Source organism: Dermacentor variabilis, chromosome 4 (assembly GCF_050947875.1).
Source record: "Dermacentor variabilis isolate Ectoservices chromosome 4, ASM5094787v1, whole genome shotgun sequence".
Lineage (NCBI taxonomy): Eukaryota > Metazoa > Arthropoda > Arachnida > Ixodida > Ixodidae > Dermacentor > Dermacentor variabilis.
In genome coordinates, this window is record NC_134571.1 from 62,456,403 (window position 1) to 62,477,387 (window position 20,985).

The 20,985-nt window shown below is 47.4% G+C and overlaps 2 pseudogenes; both read left to right on the forward strand.

The window, feature by feature from the left end:
- The first annotated feature begins 8,710 nt into the window (after positions 1-8,710).
- LOC142577786 (very long chain fatty acid elongase AAEL008004 pseudogene) lies at positions 8,711-10,539 on the forward strand (annotated as a pseudogene).
- A 7,456-nt stretch (positions 10,540-17,995) lies between these two features.
- On the forward strand, positions 17,996-19,165 carry LOC142577787 (very long chain fatty acid elongase AAEL008004 pseudogene; annotated as a pseudogene).
- The last annotated feature ends 1,820 nt before the right edge of the window (positions 19,166-20,985 follow it).

Sequence of the window (20,985 nt, forward strand, 5' to 3'; positions counted from 1 at the left end):
AAGGGGGTTTGGGCAAAGTATTTTGGACGGACGAAGCCTCAAGATATAAGATCGCATAAAGGAACTTAACAGGGCGCCATGATTCAAGTGACCCGGACGCAAAAGATTTGATTGCACCTATATCGACATAGGCGCTGACGCAGTTTATCTCCTGGCAAAGACTATGGTGGCCGCGGTGTTGAACTGTATATAACTGCGGGGGTACTTTATGCTTGCCTGGAGAGATGTGTAGGTGAGTGCCGTGGGTGATTGTCTGACATAGACACGGGTGGTCGGGGGACGAACCCTATGAAGAAATCTCACATGCCACTTTACGCTCATGTCCAATAACCTCGCACGAAACTTTATGTTTTACGTGCGAACTCGTGTAACCCTACAATATATCTTTCTCGGCTCAGTGATATGTCGTAACGACTCCTCCGGTCACCACCGCGGGCTCCTCTAGCTATCTCTGCATTCTCGAAGCTTTTTAACTTTGTCGGGCAGCACCTTTGCGCAGCGGTTTGACGCAGCAAGAAAGCAAAATGAATGAATGAATGAATGAATGAATGAATGAATGAATGAATGAATGAATGAATGAATGAATGAATGAATGAGCGAGCGAGCCAGCGAGCTTCGTATAATATCCTGCGATAACACTGAAGTCGGAAATCACTATTGCCGTGCAGCTCAGGGCACGTTGGCTGTGCTTGTGTCGGGCTGGCTCTTATCGTTGACATTAAAGGGCATTTTGTTTTCAATAACAAAGCCTTCAGCGATGTTTGAGAACGCGCCTAAAGAAAAAAGATCGATGGGTACGGATTGGTTCGTCGTACACCGACAGCACGCACGCCTGCCCAGGCGTAATCGGGCTACACAAGCACCGAATTCCTTGTAGATGCACAGTGAGAAGGATTGTGCTGTTTCAGAGCATCATGCTTCATGAAACAGAAAGGTGCCTTTAGTATCACAAAATCTTCGAAGCAACTCGTAATTACTCGAGGAAATGGAACACTCAGACTACCTGCGCACCAGGACTTGCTTCCACAGGCAGAATTCAATAGGCAGTTTTATCTGCAACTAACCGTCTAGTAAGCGGAATCCATCGCGGAATTTCCTTTGTAGTTCTTCCGCGTCTGACTCAACCACTTCACAAAACAAAGGCACAGAAATCTTTTCAGTACACATTGAGTAATGGTGCTTCACTCCCAAAGCAAATTTTCGTTTATTAAATAAAGTTTATTTTCTCTCTATCCCTGGGAAAGTCGATCACGTTGCGAGGTGTACGATTAACGTGTCGCCGCACCACTGGACGCCAAGGAAAATGGGCTCATCGAACGCTCGCGGAGTCGTGGGATCACACCTTACGACACCTTTAAACATCGTCAAAGGACTAGGCCATAAGGAAACCGCAACGAGATAGGCCGCGGAAAATTCGTGGGAAACTGTCACTTAAATCACGTTGACTTTGGCACCGCGCCACGAAGCGCCTAGCGCGGCGCGCGCTCTCCCCGATCGTTGATCTCAGCTGCGCTGGACACGGAAAGTTACTCGGAATTACACGTTGACGGATGATGTCTAACGACACGTCCAAAATGGAACAAGGTTAGGACTGGCGTGTCACGTTAGTCTGGGCATATCAAGAGTGGTCGAACAAGTGGCGTCTCTGAAGGGACGTCAAGCGGCGTCTCTTGTTTGACCACAGCTGATCTCTTCAAGTCTGCATCTTGTTTGAATCTTAACCTGATTATAGTACAAAAGACAACTGCAGGACCGGTTAAGCAAGTTTTCCTCACGAAGAATAGTAGCACACCTGATGCCTGCGTGCTTTTTTTTTTTTCATCTCCGGCAGAGCGACGCAATGAAGGTGTTGAACACTCTGAAATTACAAGCCTACCTGCTTATGGTCGGCCTGGAATATCAGGCGCTGCAGTTGATTGCCCTGCGAACATTGCTTGCTATTTTGCGTTCGAATAGCAGTGTTCATAATCCTTTCAATGTTACGTTAAAGAAAGCTACTTCTTTGATAAATATGTTGTTGGGAGTTGCACACAAGCATTTAAAATTGCGTCTGATACTTCGAACGTTTCCCTGCACGTCGGCTCCTGTCTGCAGTGCCTCAACAGCGCGCAGTCACGTTCTGTTAGGGAGAAAATTACAGCTGTTCAATCAAGCAAAACTACGTGGAAGGTGTAGCAGCCCAACAACAAGGGCCCAGTGCCAGTGCCTCTAGCGTCAGGGTAGACTCAGCAGAATGGCGAAGAGGCGAAAGAGAAAGAATGCTTTGCTTGTCAGAACTTCCGGTTCAGAGCTTCCCAACGATGATGAGGAGAAAAAAAAAGATGTGGGAGAATTGAGGAACCTGTGGCACAGAAATTTAACATCGAGCTCCTAGCGGTTTACGTGTGTGTCAGTCGAAGGGCCATGTACGCAAACATCGGAGAGTATTTTCTATTCGTATTAAAGCTAAGTATGGCTATAACCGTTGCGCATGATCGATCTTGCGTGTACCAGAATCATTGACCGTGACAAGCTGGAAGCGCAGACGGCTCATTAATTCAGCACGCTGTGCAGCTCATCAAGCTATACATAGTGACGTCAGTGCATAAACAGGCACCAATCTTTATCGGATGGCAGTGCTTGTTGCGTTTGCCTTGCCTCCGGCTTCCAGTACTCGTGTTTCCTCGGCTGCTGCTCCCTCTCTCTCTCTCTTGCAGTTTTACGCGAACAGTGACGTACGGTGAGCGCCGCCAGCGCTTCGTTTACGCCACGCGTCGCTCGGAGACAAAAATAGCGTTCTCTCGTGGTCCTCGTCAGTCCGACTGCCTTGTTCGGTGAAAGGAGCGGTGAACCGTTCACTGCCGTGCTTGGACGCGACGTCATTAGTGTTTATCCCGCAGTGTCTCCTTTCACTAGCAAGGTCTTGATGGGTCTGTAATGATGGACGATCGAGCGTATACTGCGCGAGGTGGCTTAGCGCACGCACCGGCCATAAATTCTTGGAGAGGGACGCGGAGCAAAGAGCAGCGTGATTTATCCTTAGCGTACAACTGAGCGGAACGTTGGTTTAGGTTAAGCTCGCGCTGGGCGAAGTGGTTTTTCCCATTAATTAGAAAAAATACGTGCCGAAACGACGATCTGATTTATGCGGCACGTCGCAGTGGGGGTCTCCGGATGAGCTTGGACCGCCTGGGGTTCTTTAAAGTGCACCTAAATCTAACTACGCGAGCGTTTTCGCATTTCGCGCCCATCGAAATGCCGCCGCCGTGGCTGGGATTCGATCCCGCGACCTCGTGCTTAGCAGCTCAACACTATACCCGCTAAGCTGTCACGGCGGGTTCCCATTAATGAACCCTTCAACTAGTCGAAGCATGGCTGTTTTCACATGATAAGCGGGATTTCACGATTTCCTCTTCGCACTACGGTAGCTTTTCTTCCTTTGCCATCAGTCAGTACTATTTACGAACCTTATTGCCCCTAATTGCAGACACGAGTAGTTCTGCAGCACTGCCTCGCCATCTGTAGTAAGAACATTTGCTTGCCATCTTAACAGCAACCCACGCAGCTCTTGTGCACCTGAATGTCAATGCGATGTGGAAAGTGTAGGAAAACACACACGCACAGACTCAGGCTCTTTGCAGCCTTGAGTCATTTATTGCCATAAGCACTTACGCAACATAATGAAGCAGTCTTTGGTTGCAGCGCTCCTCAGTCTGCCTCTGCGTGGTTACCGTGTTCACTCTGGCGTCTGCAAAACGCTCGCGCTCGTTCCCGCGTCGATTGTTGCAAAACGTTGTCCTTCACTTAGTCCTTGAATTGTTCCGTCTTTAGCATTTTATTACGCCAATTAGGATCCTATCACGTCCTTGAATATTTGGGTTGCCTATTTTCAAATATCCAGCTCTCTTCGTTTCAAATGGTTTGTAGCGCCAGTGATATCGACGCGATCGTCCTAGAAAAGAAGACGAGGTAAGGCGATGCCACGAGTGGCGTGGTAGCTTATTTGGCTGGGAACCGAAGAAATAAAAGATTAATTGAGTTTGAGCGCCGGTGCTGGAATAACGTCTCGTTGTCTCTTTCTCTCACCTGCTCTACAATTGGTGACACGGACGTGTCACCAACTCTCGCCGATAACATCACAGAACCGCAAGTACCTCCTTGTGGTCGAAGCGCTGCCAGCGGTCGTCATCGATGAGACTGCTGACCTTCTTTCGTTCGCGCACACTCTCCCAACGTCGCCTTATGATGCAATCAAGGCCGCTATACTGGATCGTATAGCTACGCCGGAACGCTCGAGAATACATCATCTACTCTCATTCGAACAGCTGAGCAATCAACGATCAAGCCAGTTGCTGACCCTCGAGTGCTTAACCTTATCGGCCCACGCGCTTCCACCACGGACAACGCCCTCGTACGTGAGCTATTTCTTCAGCACTTGCCCAGCCGAATACAGATGGTGCACATTCTTCGCGACCTCTTCCGGGATCCAAAGCCCTGTCCGCCGCGTCCAGTTCCAGTGCGCACACCTTACGTTTCAACTGACCTTGACACGCAACCCACCACTTCGTGCGCTAGGGACCCTTTCAGCTTGCTCTCCCCCCCCCTCCCCCAGACTAACTTGGACCCCTTCCCGTACTAGACAGATGCGAGTCCACATACATCGTGGACATTCATGGCAAACCTGACACCATCGCACTTGACCGGCTGAAGCCAGCCTACTGTGAGGTAAATCCCACAGTCGCATCCTTCAATTCAGCCCCGTACATCTCCTTTCCGGTCGCTGCGCATGCTACTTCAGTCCGCCGAGTTTCATGGATAAGCTTATATCGTTCGCAGATCATGCTGCTCTCTAGCGGTGGAGCTATGTAGCGCCAGTGACATCGACGCGATCGCCCTGGCAAAGAAGACGAGGTCAGGCAATGCCACGAGGGATGTGGAAGTTTAGTTGGCTGGTAACCGAAGAAATAAAATATTAGTTGAGTTTGAGCTCCGGTGCTGGAATAACGTCTATCTATCTATCTATCTATCTATCTATCTATCTATCTATCTATCTATCTATCTATCTATCTATCTATCTATCTATCTATCTATCTATCTATCTATCTATCTATCTATCTATCTATCTATCTATCTATCTATCTATCTATCTATCTATCTATCTATCTATCTATCTATCTATCTCATGTGCTCTACAGTTATCTCCGTATCTCTTTCTGTTCGCCCATGACGACTTCATTGCTTAACGCATTAAAAGAAAGGGCGACTACGAAGAGCAGCGTAAGCACGCAGAAGATAAAATGTTTTAATATATTCGAAGAAACATGATAACTTCTTGGCAAATTTCCACACGACATTGAGGAACCATTCTAGAACGATGGTTAAATGTGCTAGCCACTCCAGACCTCCTTAATTACTATCAAGTAATCCTCTTCTCATTATCCAGCTACTTTTCATCATTATCTCCAATCATCCTTTTGAGAACCCAACCTCTGCACAAGAAAGATTTACCTGAATATGTAGGAATCATCGCGCCAATGTATCTTGAATTGTGCTCTTCCTTTGTTTGTCCCAGTTAACAATAAACTAGCTTGAAGACATATTAAAATGAAATAAATAAAATGACGGAGGTCATAGTTCTTACTGATTCGCCAAGTTAAGGAGATGAACTTAGAAAATTTTTGTCTTCGGAACGTTTGGTATACTTTGTGTGTATGTTGAACTGATAATACATTTGAAAGCACATAATTTGATATCAAATTCGTAGGGATATTGTGCTAGACTCAGAAGTTAGGGCTCATTGAAGTATTTTCTATTCCCTCTCGCAGTTAACTCCACTCTACTAATTAAGCTTTTACTCAAGTAACATTTCATTGTTCTTTTTCGTGTCCAAATGTATACTATCCTTGGCCAGAAATAAAGATGAACACGTTGTTCTTTGTTGTTCCCGGAACAAATGCCTTCTTGTTCCCAATTTTCATTGTTGCGGGATTGTGCCTAGGCATCGCAGGGTTAAATAGGTTTCTTCAGATGAAATATTTCGCTTGTTTTGACGTATCTACAGACAAGCAACACCGCATGTTTGGGTATACTTTCAGAGTGTCTTCCACTTGTATTGCTGAAGTCATCTGGTCCCCTTAGTCCACGTGGTGCACTTGTGACCGAATGATTAAAGAAATGCCTGAATGAGAAGCTAAACTCTTTAAGCGCGTCCTTCGATTCGAGGTCGCTTTCCGAGAGTCAGCTTCCCGGTCTTTTCAGAACGCTACCGCACCGCCGCGACAGACCGAAGGAAGGTCGCCACACAAACTTATGAAGGTGGACCCTTCTGCATTTACCCTCCGTAGCTTGAGATGTGCGGTGCATGTTGCAACCAGGAAGTGAAACTCGACGGCCTCACTAATATATTTCGGCTCAAGGTCCATTGAACGTACACTTTTTTCCAAAACGCGTGCACATAGATTAAAGCCCAAATGAGTTGTAACGGAGTAATTTCCCCGCGCTGTAAGATTAACTCTTCGAAGCTCGGTGTTTTCGCCCGTCGTATCTCTAGTTTGGTGCAGTACTGGCGAAATATGCGCGCACATCTCCGCGGGCGAATGAGGGGCGCCACATATCAAAGCGAATAGCCTTCTTTGCCTCTTTCGGTCGTTTCGTGTTTGATCGGTGTTCGGTATTTGGTGGTCGGTCTGGCGAGGGAAGCGTTCGTTCGTTCGTTCGTTCGTTCGTTCGTTCGTTCGTTCGTTCGTTCGTTCGCTCGTTCGTTCGTTCGTTCGTTCGTTCGTTCGTTCGTTCGTTCGTTCGTTCGTTCGTTCGTTCGTTCGTTCGTTCGTTCGTTCGTTCGTTCGTTCGTTCGTTCGTTCGTTCGTTCGTTCGTTGAGGCACGTTTGTCGGTTGTCTTCCATTGAGAAACATCGTCCACAGTATCTGCACAATGTTTTTTTTCCTCTCATAAGATTGTCTTTTTTATGGCAGGCTTCTCGAATGAAGGGAAACTGTGATAATAGAAAAAAAGACCTTGCGTTCTTTCATGAACTAACAGGAATGTCATATAGTCAAGTAGGCCACCCCTATGGGCAGAGTAGCGCAGTGGCTGAAAACGTGCCTCAGAATGGACGTAAGTCAAACGTACACCATCAGAAAAAGTAACGGACGCTATATCCGCCTTCTCAGTTTTTGAACCGCACTGACAACTCAACTGACAAAGCTGCTGATGCTATTTGTCGTTCGAGTGCGATTTGTTTCTAAACAATTTTCTAAGCGACCACAACTGCGTTGTCGCATTTGGCACCAGTGCGGTTGTAAAATGTTTAGTTGGGAGATTATTCATTATGATCGTGTAATTGCTTTGATTGGCGGTAGTACCAGATATCGCAACACTGAGCCGAATTAAATAAAATGGAGTCGTTCTTCTTTAGAGCAGTGGTCACGACGCCGAAACACATCCTTGTTTGAAGGACCATGAGAAGTGAACGACTTTTCTTTGTTATTGCAGGCAATAAGTTTCGTTCTCTGAATCCCTGTCCAAGGTTTGGCTGACTTTATGTGAAGAATATAGACACATTACTCGCGACGCAAGCCACCGTGGAAAAAATGAAAGAAATGACGCAAGAGGCTGCGCAGAAGACGAAAGCTGTATCCTCCAAGCTTCACGACGAATGGCAAATTTTGATGTGTGCATTATAATTGTGAGAATACAGACAGGTACTGCGTATGTGTACTCACTAATTCTTACTAAGCGTTTGAGAGAACTACCGCGATGAGGTAGCGTGCGGTAACGTCAACTGAATACGATGGTGTGGTACATTTTGCAAGGTAAATTGATTTTTAATTAGTGCCACATGAATAATGCAAAACGAAAAGATTACCAGCTGGGCTATCATTTGTCTTTTTCGTGTTCCGTGTCCTCGATACTGCGTAGGCGTACTACGTTTTGCAAATTTAGTTCCTTTTCAAATTTCAATGCTCACACGGGGTTGGAATGTAAGAACACTAATGACAGCAATTATTTCTCACCCATGTTGGCAGCGCTAGCAATGAGGAAAATGTGCAGTAGACGATTCCTAATCTATTGAGACCATCACACATTATTTACTATATGTAGTTATCTCGGTGAAAGAGCGATCAGACGTTCTGGTTTCTTACTTGGAAGAACGGAGAAATCTAACCTTGAAATTACTGCGCACCTTGTCACCCGCAGAACAGTTGGGATCAAGAAACACACACATACGACAGCATGTTTTGTTGATGTCGTACATTGTAATCTCTTCGCATTGACGAAGGGTTAAAATTATAACGATTATACATTTAATTATATACGATTATAAATTTCCACTATACATATGACCGAAGTTTATATATAGATATATATATCTTTCGACGGATGTTATTGGGGGCAGAACACCAAGGTCCCAAATACTGGCAACAAATGAGCCAGATATTGCCTACTTTTCTGACATTCTTTTTGCGTACACGGTCCGTGTGCTCATCTACGCGTGGCCGCATGTCGGACAGCGAGCGGAGTGCACCCGCTCTTACCACACTTAGCACTAACGACTGGGACGACGTTCAGAACCTCATTTATGCAGTGGCACAAAAGGTCTCAGCGTCTGGGTTCTAAAGGAAATTGCTTTATGGAGTCGGTCGCCAGGCTTGTCGTCACTAAACGAGCATACGCCCTGTTTTCAGGCATTTAATGTTCCTCAGCCCCCTCTCGAGGCTCAGGGCACGATTTGCCGTCTGCCTCGCCGCCGACTCCCTTTAGACAGTGAGGGATCAAATCAGCTCCACTCAGGAGCCGAGGGCCCGCGGTGCTGCCTGCCAGAAAAACTAGGGTACCACTGCACAAGTATCGCTCGCCAACGTCATGGCTGCAGTTTCACCCGAAGAGAATGTCTTCCGGAGAGACCCGCGCACCGCGGGTTGGGCCTTGGTCGGCAACGCACAGTTCCTCGTGCTTCTCCTGTCCTTTTACGTATACGTCGTCAAGATCGGTGGCCCTCGCTTCATGAAACAGCGCAAACCGTACGAGAATATCAAACCTATCATCATGCTCTACAACGCTGCCATGGTACTCGCTAACTGCTACTTCGTGGGAGCGTTTCTCTCCAGGACCTATCTGGGCGGCGGCTACAGCTTCATTTGCCAGGGAATCGACTTCGAAGCGCGTGACGACGCGACCATGAGCCTCCTGACCCATTACTGGATTTACTTTTGGGTTAGGGTCTCGGATTTCTTGGATACCGTCTTCTTCGTGTTACGCAAGAAGCATTCGCACGTGTCCCTCCTTCACGTGGTCCATCACGTCCTAGTAGTCTTCAACGGCTGGTACGGCCTCGCCTACGGAGCGGATGGCCACGCAGCCTTCGCGGTGATCTTCAACAGCTTTGTGCACGTGGTAATGTACAGCTACTACTTCCTGTCCCTCTTCGGACCATCCGTGCGGAAGCATCTGTGGTGGAAACGCTACCTGACCCAGCTCCAGATGTTTCAGTTTGTTGTTCTGATTGTGCACGTGCTGATCCCGCTGTTCATCGATTGTGGCTACCCTAGTATGCACATCTACATTGGACTGCCGCAGGGCTTCTTCTTTCTCTACATGTTCCTTCGCTTCTACGGCTGTGCTTACGACGACGGACAGAAAGCGACTCAGGATAGAGCCGGCAAAACGAAGACCAAATGACGCAGGAAGTAACGTTGCTCTCTAGTGCCCGTATTAACAAAACGCTGTCATGATATAATTGTTCGTAAGAGAAAATGCCAACCTATTCAGACGAACGCGGTCAGCAAATAGCAAAAAGCGCTTACGAACGAAAAGCTTAGAGAATTCGGCCCCAGGTTATCCTCACTGTATGATCGAGATCTGTGACAGTAGCTTGTACTTTACAGGAATAACTTTTATATTTTTCTGGTACAAGAACTTTTCTGCTCGTCAAAAAGAAAGCAAGTGGTGTGGCTACTTCCGCTACACCAGAACATGGTACGACAGCTACGCATAGTCACCATTTCAGTTATAACATTGGATAGATACAAGCAGTTAGTGCCGTGCCTTAAAACAGTGCCGTGATGTTGAACAAAGTGATTGACGCCATTCAGCGCAACCGCAAGCAGTGTGCAAAAATGTAAAAGACATTCTGCGGTATGTGATCACTGAATGAACGGTCAAGCGGAAAATATCTTCCCCCCCCCCCCTAAAAAAAGTAAACTTTGAAGTTACGAAACAAATGAAGTGTGGTACAGAAATTAACCGAGGCGTGTTCCAGTAACCTTTCTTTTGGTGGTCTTGTTCTAGTGTTCCAATCTGTCAAAGTAAACATGTTTCGTAAGCCAAGAGTCTATGCGTCTGCTTTTCTTGGCCTGATAGCTGCACTGCGTGTTGTGATCCCCTAATCTACAGGTCTCATAGCGGTCGCTTGGCAAGTACTTACAGAATGCTTACATGCTAAAGTATCTAGTTCGTAATGAGAGCTATACTGTAAGTTTAAGTGATCCCACAACTACTTACGCTTCAACTTTTTTTTAATTTTTTGGTGTCAAAAATAAAGATATTCATCATTCATTGAATTCGTGTAATGTGTGTGTGTTTAGCTTTTTATTTTCACAACACAAGCTATAGTGCTAAGTCGGACTGGCTGTCGTAAAATGGCTGATGAAGACACAATTTTGTAAACCGACGAAACAGCTTCACACTATTGGCGTTTTAAGAAACCTGATATTGTAGGAACGGGCACACTGTATCTCATTTTAAAATTTTGTAGTCGTCGCATTCGCATGTCAGTTTGGCGGTGCTGCGGGAAGGCGATGAGCTCCACTCTCCCTGAAAACGGAGGCATGAGCGGCGTGAATTTCTTGTGGCGGGCAAAGCTTGTACGGAGCAATGGACTAGGGTGAAGGGAATAACGTATTGTCGGTGCTCGACTGGCGGATCTACAATGTGCGACGTATGCTCGCTGCCAGTGACTGACGTTAAACAATTCTGGACAGAATGCAAGTACGTGTTCAACATCCTTTTGACGAGAGCGACTGCGGCGGAATGCTACGACCACGAAAGCCCGCGTCACGGCGCGGTCATGGTGTCGTTCTGCAGGCGACTACATGAAGTTGTCTCTCTCTCTGTCTCTTGACGAGAGCGAATTGCGAAAACGTTCGTGTGCACCCATGGGTGCACTGTTAAAGAACCACATGCAATCAAAATTAATCCGGAGTTCTTCGCTATCTGCATGCCTTATAATCAGATCGCAGTTTTGGCAAGTAAAACCCCATATTTCATAAACAGCTTTTTCCCTCGTTATCTCGAAAGAACAACTGCTGATAACGTGCGCAAAATGATGCGCACACTATAGCAGTGCAGACGCATGCATGCTCTACGAAACGTGCGTACTTAGTGCGCGTGGGTGTTCGTGTGTTCACCTTCTGATTCTATCTTCATCCATGTAACGTCCTAATCCTTCGGTAAAATGGAGCAGCAGGCCAGAAGCGCTCGCTTTGCTACATCTCGGCCTCATTTCAAACTTAAAGAACGTGTTAAGGGTTTTAGCACTACTCGGTGAAACTTTCAGTTCTGCAGTGATTTCGAGGATGTTTTTATGCCTCGAAACTACAGAACAATTCTTGGCAGAATTAAACTTAAGACAAATGGATAAAGTGCAAAGTTCAGTCCCGTATCTTGCCTATGACAATGTCTGAAAAAAGGAAATTCGCGCAGGATTCAGCTGCCGCTAATTCAAAGTGCGCGATAGCGTGCTTGTTTATGCATCGTTGTCTCTCTTCTATATATTGGAAATACATCTTTATATGTGTCGTTTGCAACCTAGCAAATCGGCGAGTGGGTACCCACTAGAAACAACAACATGTACAGTTGTCGTCACCTCGGACTGGACAACATGACGGACGAAACAGAACCCGATATGGCGCGGTCCACATCAACGCATACAGCCCCGACGCTTGGGCTGGCCTATCCGCGGGCTCCAGGAACGCTCTGTGGCACCGACCACTTCGGCGTGGAAGATTGGTTCACCACGCATAAGCGCGTAAGTGCCCACAACATACGGGACCCGACGATTATGTTAGCTAACTTGGTCTTTTGCCTATAATGCACGGCGAAGGTGTGGTATGACAACCACGAGGAAGAGCTTAACGGCTGGGTAACTTTCAAACAGAAGCTGAGGGACTTGTACGGCTGTCCAATCGGGCGGAAGAGCACCGCTAAGAAAGAACTAGCGACCCACGCCCAGACGTCTACAGAATCATACGTCTCATACGAATCATACGACGGCCCAGAGCTGGCCTTCCAGCTCCGAGCTTTGAGAGTCGCCTCCAAGCGGCGGCGACGCCGATGGATAAGGTCCCCGCCGGCCCCCGCAACCGGGGCGGCGTCCTGAGAAGCGAGCTCGAGGCTTCCTGTACGCTGGTAACGGCCGCCGTTATGGACATGTCACGAACGGCGGCATGTTTCGGTACCGTTATTGCCGGCGCATTCCCAGAGCATGTGTCACAACGTTGCTCTGTGTCCGCACGCTTTACATGCATCACTCGGGTATAACCCGTAGTAACAGTGGTGTCAGACGGCAGGGCTAGGTGTGTGCTTGCAGTAAAGGTAAGGTTACGTCCTCGTTCCTGTTGAATTTATGAAAGACGCGCATTCCCGCCACCGCACGATAAATTATACAGCCAATGAGGTTAAATTTTTTCTTTAACCTTCTTGCTGGCAGCATAGTATGCTGGCGCCAGCTAGCTTCCATGCACCCGGGGGATGAGGGCTAGGCGTCCAAGATTTGGATGCACATTCTTGCGTTTTTTCCCGCCTTTTTAGTTTTGTTCTCATTAGCCGCATCACACACGAGAGGCTTCAGACAGGATGACATGAGCCAGTGCTGGCATACTTGATAGCGCAAGTAAACTTTTTATTGATTACACATATCGGAAGCCCATGTGACGCACGAGAGACATCAGACAACTAACTTCACGAATCAGGGCAAACACTAATCGTAACTAGTTATCGCAAGTAAAAGAAACCTCAAATCTTCTGTGTAACCGACGTGATTAGGGGGGTTTATGCAATAGTACGCAACGCAGATCAGCAGTTCACCAACCATAATCTTATAGTGGCTATACTAGTCTGGATATACTATACAGATATATAAAATAACAAAACTAATACATCAAAATTTTAGCGTTCGAAATCTTATCAAATCTTAGTTCCGCAGCTCATAGTCATGCGACAGTGGCGCCATCTACTGCACTGGGAAGTTGCATTCGTGGATCACTGCTTTTGGAGGTCCTTTCTTTAGGAAAATTCTCAAGACGCAAACAATTTGTGCCCAAATTTATAAACCTTCTTCTAAGTAAGCGTGCCCTTTAATCGGGTGGCGTCGGAGTGTTGGCCAGTGTCGCAGTGAGTGAGACGATAACGAGACAGCACCAATGCTGCGGAAAATAACGAGCTACCCTTTCGAAAAATAATTTTATGAGTACGAGGATTTTTTAAGTATATGAACGTCAGTATTACAGCACACGCAAACATAGAAAATTTGAAAGGTCGGGCGAGAGGCTTGACATTTACTAAAGATCTCATATTATTCCAGCTTTTCATAAACGAGGAAAGTCTTGATATATATGTCAGTTTATCATCTACCACTTTGAAGTTCAGTGTTTGACGGAAACCCGTCTGGTCGGGATGAAACGTGGTTAAAAGGTAAACAAAAACCCGGGGCACTTCGCCGACTAAATAAAGATTTAAAAGAAAAGACGTTTCCTGTGGACAATTAAGGCCCCCGTGTGGGAGCCGAAACGTCTTCTTTTTTTTAAATCTTTATTTGGTCGGCGAAGTGCCCCGGGTTTTTGTTTACCTTTTAACCATGTTTCATCCCGACCAGACGGGCTTCCGTCAAACACTGAACTTCATTAACCTTCGTCAGGCGTATGGCCAACCGATCGTTCAGCAGATTCGCCAGTTTGTATCACTGTCAACGCGAATGGCAGCGTTCCGCGGCCACCTCAAGTTTAACTCTAAATGCAAGACTCTGGGTTTGATCCCTCGTTCACTACGGCTGGGAAGACCTGTATCGACACCCTTTGGTCTCAGCGTCATCGTCAAAGCTGAGCGGCAACTCTTACAAGCACGGCTCCAAGACTGCCGGGAAAAAGTAAGAACTCTGGAGAACCAAGCTTTCTTTGCTCGCCGTCGGCTCGAGTTTCGCTTGCCTAACGATTTCGCAAGCGTACAGCTACATGCCAATTTTCAAGCAAGCCTTCGTGCACGGAAAGATGATTGGTCGCACGACAACAAGATTCGCAGACTTCAAGCCCAGCGAAGCGAGGTTCAGCGCGAAGCAGGGAAGTGCACGGTTCTCAACATGTCCTCGTACAAACCAGACGAAACTGAGCTTTCGGTCCTCAGCCATGGCCTTAATTTCAATGCCGGAGCTGCGAGGGATAAGAAGAAGTTTGTATGTGCCGTGGAGAACGCCGTTAGCCAAGTTTATCCCACGCACCGTGATGAGGCCCGCACTCGTGTTTTGTCTGTTCTCTCCAGACTGCGGGGCCCCCCTTCTTCGTCCCTGTCTTCAGAAGAGCGTCAAGCGGTGAGCGCCAAATTGCAAGGTCGTGATCCTTCCCGCAGACAAGAGGAACGCGACTGTTCTGTTGGACAAAGTCGACTACTTCCAGAAGATGTTGACGCTGTTAGAAGACACGAATACGTACGTTCAACTTGACCGGGATCCAACACCCAAGGTGCAAAGAGACTACCAGAAGCTTTTGGCCGATGTCTTTCGTGTGGTCCCCCCTGAACGCAAGTCACTGTGTTTCACATTACTTTGTCATAATGGTTCTGCGCCTGCTCTTTATGGCCTCCCCAAGGTTCACAAGCTAGGCGTTCCCATGCGTCCAATTGTAGACTTTACGCGTTCGCCCCTGCACAAGCTATCAGGATTTTTACATCGTGTCATTTCGCCCCTTGTCGGACAACGTGCCACTCACATACGCAATTCCTACGACTTGATGGACAAAGTCCGTGACCTCGTACTGGATAAAAACGGCATCTTGGCCTCTTTTGACGTGAAATCGCTTTTTACTAGTGTGCCAACGGAACTGGGTCGTGGATGTATGCAGTACCGCTCTGGAGTCGGATGCAACTCTACCCGAGAGATCTCCCATTGATGCACCGGATCTGGCTCGGCTGTTACAGTTCTGTTTATCAAACACGTACTTTACGTTCCAAAAGTGTTTCTACGAACAGGTCCACGGAATGGCTATGGGAGCTTCTATATCGGTAACCGCCGCTAACTTGACAATGAAAGCACTTGAAAGTCGAGCGCTCTCTTCGTTCAGCCCTGCTCCGAAGCCATTTTTTCGCTACGTGGACGAGTGTTTTTGCATCATTCACGTTCACTTCGCACTTAAACAGCATGGAAGCAGCGATCCAGTTCACGGTAGAAGGGGAAGTCGACAGCAAGCTTCCGTTCCTTGATATGCTGATTGAAAGAAAGGAGCCTACTTTGTCGTTCGCAGTTTTCAGAAGGCCAACTTACACAGGACGCTACTTGCATTTCGGCTCCTTGCAACCTGCTTCTCACAAAAGGGCAGCGGTTTCGACGCTTCTACGACGCGCGGAGGAAATCTGCACGAGACAAGAAGGCTACGCAGCCGACGTAAGCGTGGTACGGCGGGAACTATCAGCCTGTGGTTACCCGTGTTCTTTCTTGAATGCTGTCGAACGACAAGTGGCACGTCCGCAGTTACTCTATGCTGCCGCTAGTCAAAAGCGCGCCGGAATACCATATATCCCGTTCACAAGTGAAGCTCTAAGCCGTATTCTGCGTTCATACAATGTTCAAGCGGCACACATTCCAAACCAGAAACTACGACAATCACTCGTCAATGCTAAGGACAAATTACCAAAAGAGAAATTCCCAGGTGTTGTGTACGTTGTCCCGTGCGCGGATTGCGACTACGTGTACATTGGCGAAACTGGTGACATTGAAAGGCGTCTTAAACAGCACAATTATGACGTCAAAAACGAAAATGTGAAATCCAGTGCTTTAGCTGAGCATGCCGCTTCAAGCGGCCACGCACTCGACTAGGGGAAGGCACGTGTCCTTGCCAGGGAAAAAGGGCTATCTCGACGCCTTTATCTTGAGTCCCTCATGATTCAGACAACAGGAGCGATGGCAATCTGCCGTCAGTGTATGCGCGCTGCCTGCGTCACGTGTTCAAACTATTTAAGCAAGCTGCTCGAACACCTTTGTTTATTTTACCTGTGAACAAGGCTCCCGTGTGGGAGCCGAAACGTCTTCTTTTCTTTTAAATCTTTATTTGGTCGGCGAAGTGCTCCGGGTTCTTGTTTACCTTTTAACCATCTACCACTTTCGTGTCGATTGATTTGCTCGAAAATTTTAGCGGAGCGCTTTTAGCGGTTTTCTATTTTCGATTCTTTGCTACGGCTGTCGGACTCTTGTTAGCCCCCCGATAACTGCATACTTTTCAAAACACCTGCTTTCCTTCTTTTTTTGGGGCTTTTCTTTTACACCGGCTGTTAGTTCAGAGCAATTCAAAACTAATTGTGTCCAACAGCCCAGTCTTTCAGTTACGCCGTTTTCGTCAGGCCATCAGTGTCCCACTCAATAAATCCAGTTCATTAGCTTCACTTAACAGTCACTATACGAATAAAAAAATAATAATAAAACTTCGCCCACCACTGCATATCGAACTGCTGACCCTGCGGCAATGTGCACACATTGGGTAGCCGGACGTGATAAGCATTCAATTCGCACGTAAGATCCGTGCTTGGTCAATTGTACGCGTTCTCGCGCACCACAAAAAAACTATGAAGTAGCGGCGCCGGCGCACGCATGCATTTCGGAGGCCAGAGTAGGTAATACTGTAGTAGACAGCCATTGCGAACATCGCAATCAATATGTTTTTGGGAAGATTTCTTGAGAACCTACGCTACGATTGTAATGCCAGATGAATCGCTGAAGTCTGCTGAGTTTATTTCCCCAGGTATAAGTGTAAAGCATCTAATCTCTGATTAGGATGAGGCTAGATTGAAGAAGACTGACCTCTGCGACTGCCTCTGTCTCTGCGGTAAACACGATTGTGTGTGTGCGCGCGTGTCACTTGTACTTCCTTTCCTTCACCGTTCCTGTTTACTTTTCTGCCCCCTTCCTCCTCCACCAGTCTACGGTAGCAAAACAGGTGTAACCTGATTAACCTATTTGCCTGTCCTCTTCTTTATCTATCTTTCTCTATTCTCTCAGCGCCTGCAAACAAGCCGTGGTCTGCAGAGTAATCGATTGGCAAGCATTATGGCAAGTTGATAGGGCTCAAAACTTTTGACCTCACACAATCACCAAATATGATAATCTAATTGCAGGCTGCGCTCCTTCGTACGCTTTTATCGTTTACTGCAGCTCTGGCTGGTCGATCATGGTTTCGTACAGCACTGCTGGCAACAGAGACGGCCCGTCGTGCTTCTCATTTTGATTCCTCACTCGAGCTAGGCGGCCCATACTTGATCTAAAGGAAAAAAGAAAGACAGTACATGCGGTACAGGTTGTGGCCTGCAGCTCTCGACCTCACCTGCACTTGCGAGTCTCCTTTATAGCAAAGTCGCTAAGACAGGTTCTATCCAGAAACACCGCATACAAAAAGCTAGCCTCGACGATTTATGCGTCTGCACCTTGCCATTGGCGGCCCGTTAGCAATTTCCGGTTAATCTTCCTCCGCAGACGTCCACAAGAGTCTTAGGCTACCATCCGTGCTTGCACATGTCGCTGAAAAGGAATGTTCATGCTTCTTGGTGTCATTGCTTTCCTAATGTGCCCCTTTTCTGCGCCCGTGTCATCTACTACACGTGGAAACCTTCCGTACATCTTAATGACTGCATCCAGAGAAACGACAATCCTTATTTAAAGCAGCCACGTGGCAAGCACGGTCGTCGTCGCAACGAGGCTGCATTTGCGCGCGCACAAAGCGCAAGTGCCGACATGCGTGCACACACCCAGTTCTACAGGCCACTAATGCTTGACGACTCCCTTTCACGCTGATGCACCTCTTGTACAGCGAGAACTACCATTTACCTGCTGGCCGCTCGTTAAGACTTCAAAACGCCGGGAAATGCGTTCGCACTCCTCAAACGGACAGAGACGGCGAAGTTGACTGCAGCCCACGTCGGCGAATCGTGCACCATGGACCCTGCGTCGGTGACCGCTGCCGCGCAAGGCAGCTGGTTCAGGAGGGACCCGCGCACCGCCCGCTGGTTCCTGGTCGGCAACGTTCCGTTCCTGCTCTTCCTCTTGCTCGGCTATGTTTACGTCGTAAAAATAGGTGGGCCGCGTTTTATGAGGGGGCGAAAGCCCTACGAAAGCATCAAGCCTGTTATCGTGATCTACAACGCCGCGATGGTGCTCTTGAACTGCTACTTTGTGGTAGCCTTTCTGTCCAAGACCTACTTGGGCGGCGGTTACAGCTTCTTCTGTCAAGGCATAGACTTCGAAGCGCGCGACGATGAGACTATGAGTCTGCTGACCCACTGCTGGATGTACTTTTGGATCAGAGTTGTGGATTTTTTGGATACAGTGTTTTTCGTGCTGCGCAAGAAGGAATCGCATGTGTCGTTCCTGCACCTGGCCCACCATGTCCTGGTGGTCTCCAGCGGCTGGTACGGGCTCGCCTACGGAGCGGATGGCCACGCGGCTTTCACTGTTATCTTCAACAGCTTCGTACACGTGGTCATGTACACGTACTACCTGTTATCTCTCCTGGGACCGTCAGTGCGGCCCTACTTGTGGTGGAAGCGATATCTGACGCAGCTTCAGATGTTTCAGTTTGTCGTTTTGATGCTGCACGCGACGATTCCGTTGTTCGTCGACTGCGGCTACCCGACCGCTCACATCTACATTGGTCTACCCCAGGGTCTCTTCTTCCTCGTCATGTTTGTTCGATTCTACGCAAGCGCCTACACCAACAAGAAGGCTCTCACTACGCGCAATGGCGTTATAAGGAAGATAAATTGACCTTCAGACGAACTTTACCGATGGTTCCGCTCTGTCGAATCTGTATGAGGCCGCGATGCAGATGTGTTCAGTGGCTTCTGTGACAATGTGCCTATTTTGCCTATGCTCCTTTTTACAGGGCGTTTGAGCTGGTGTGTCTGAACGAAACGAAAATAAAAACGATAAAAAGTACATTATTGACCAGAACGTAAGCGAAACGTTTGTTATTTTATTTCGGAGTGAAATCGCAATATTTTTTTCCCGTTTTCGGTTCAAGGGGAAAGTTGGCAATCCCAAACAACCGACGTCAGGTAGCGTCAGCATTAGCGCGTATGTCTGAGGTTGGCATAAGGTAAGCACGAATCTCAGGCAGAGATAGTGCGAGCGACAACCGGTCGAGCGTTCCACTAATCTAAGCCTGCCGCTCGGTGCACTTGCAGATCAGCATCGTAGCAAAACCCAGAGCTTCCCCGCTGAAGAGCTCATTGTTTTGTTTTATACGTGTATAACACATTGTTACTGAAGTTTTGTCGTTCGTTTATCTTCGTTTGAGTTCCTTTCATCGCAGCAGCGGCCACACAATTCGGCGAGTAAACTCTATGACCTGCTGCTTCGGAGATTATGCTGAGTGCCTTGACTGAAAGTACTGAGCATGATCTCCGAATTCATAAATGATATTATTGAGAAAAATAAATACTAATAAATAAATAAATACCTTAAAAATAAAATTTGCCACTGCGAAACGTTAACACTGAAGGCGTCCCAGAAATAAGAGGTGACGCCAAGCTGGCTTGCTTCGTTACCGCCGCAGTAGCTTTTCTATGTGATAGCGCGAGAAAGCTTTGAATATTTTTTTCTATAGTTCACCGCGACCTTGTGGTAGGCCTTCGGGCTTTCGCATTGCCCTCGGATGTACAGCATTTGTCAAAAGTATACGGGCAACTCCATGCCTTCACCATATATGTAGTTCGGCTGTGTGGCGTGGTTCCCGTGGGGATCCACAGGGTACCACTCCAGACCTTTCGATAGTTAGTGCGATAGCTTTTTCATTCATCAAGGCGTTGTTACTTAGGACATACCTCGGGAACTCTCTCAAACAGCTTGTAGCCGGCCTTGCGGTTGCGAAGGTAACGTAGTTCCTGTATACTTTTGACAAGAGATGTGCATTCAACGGAAATTATCCAAGGGTTGACCTTCGCGTGAATCACGAAGCGAGCGAGCAGACGTTGCACTTGTTCACCCTGGCATTCATGTCTACGCAATTTTTGCCGTATGAGAGGCGGCGACACATTGACTTTTCGAAGACGACGGCGAGAAGTACCGCTTTTGGCGCGAGTTGCTGCGAATTCGAAGGCCGCTTGTAGCTACATGTAGCACATGTTATGCTGTGCCGGTAGTACTTTAACTGTCGGATACTAGTTCGGACTAATTCTAACGTGCACGCGGTACCGGCAGATGCGAGAGAGGCAGGCATTATTTCTTTTTTTCGCAGTGCGCGGAAGGCCGACCAAGACTTACAGGAAATTGGGTTGTTCTTGAAGTCATGAGAAACAAAAGGCAGTTGTTGGTCTCGGTCAGAAAAAGTGGCCTTCAATAATGAAAACGTAAGTGGAATGCAATAAGCAAGCGAATACGCTGTCGATCCTACAATGTCGGTGTTCTAAGTTCGCCTTCCATTGGTGCTAGTGTTGGCTGCAGGGTTACACAATATGCGTCCAGCTTCACTTAATCATCGACCACACATCCAACTTGCGATTGAGGTGAAAGATTCTTGAAAATAATGTAGGCCCAGTGGCTTGATATTTTGGAAGCCGGCATTTGTTGTGAATTGCCTGACACACACATGCGCGCACACACACAAATACACAAGAGCCCAGGAAAATCGAAGAAGTATGAAAGTGTTGATCTATTAGGAATCCTATTTTGTCATAGTACCATTAAGATGAATTTGAAAGAAGGCATAATTGCAAGAACACAGAACACAGAATGTACGCCGACAGAGAAAGCAATCGCG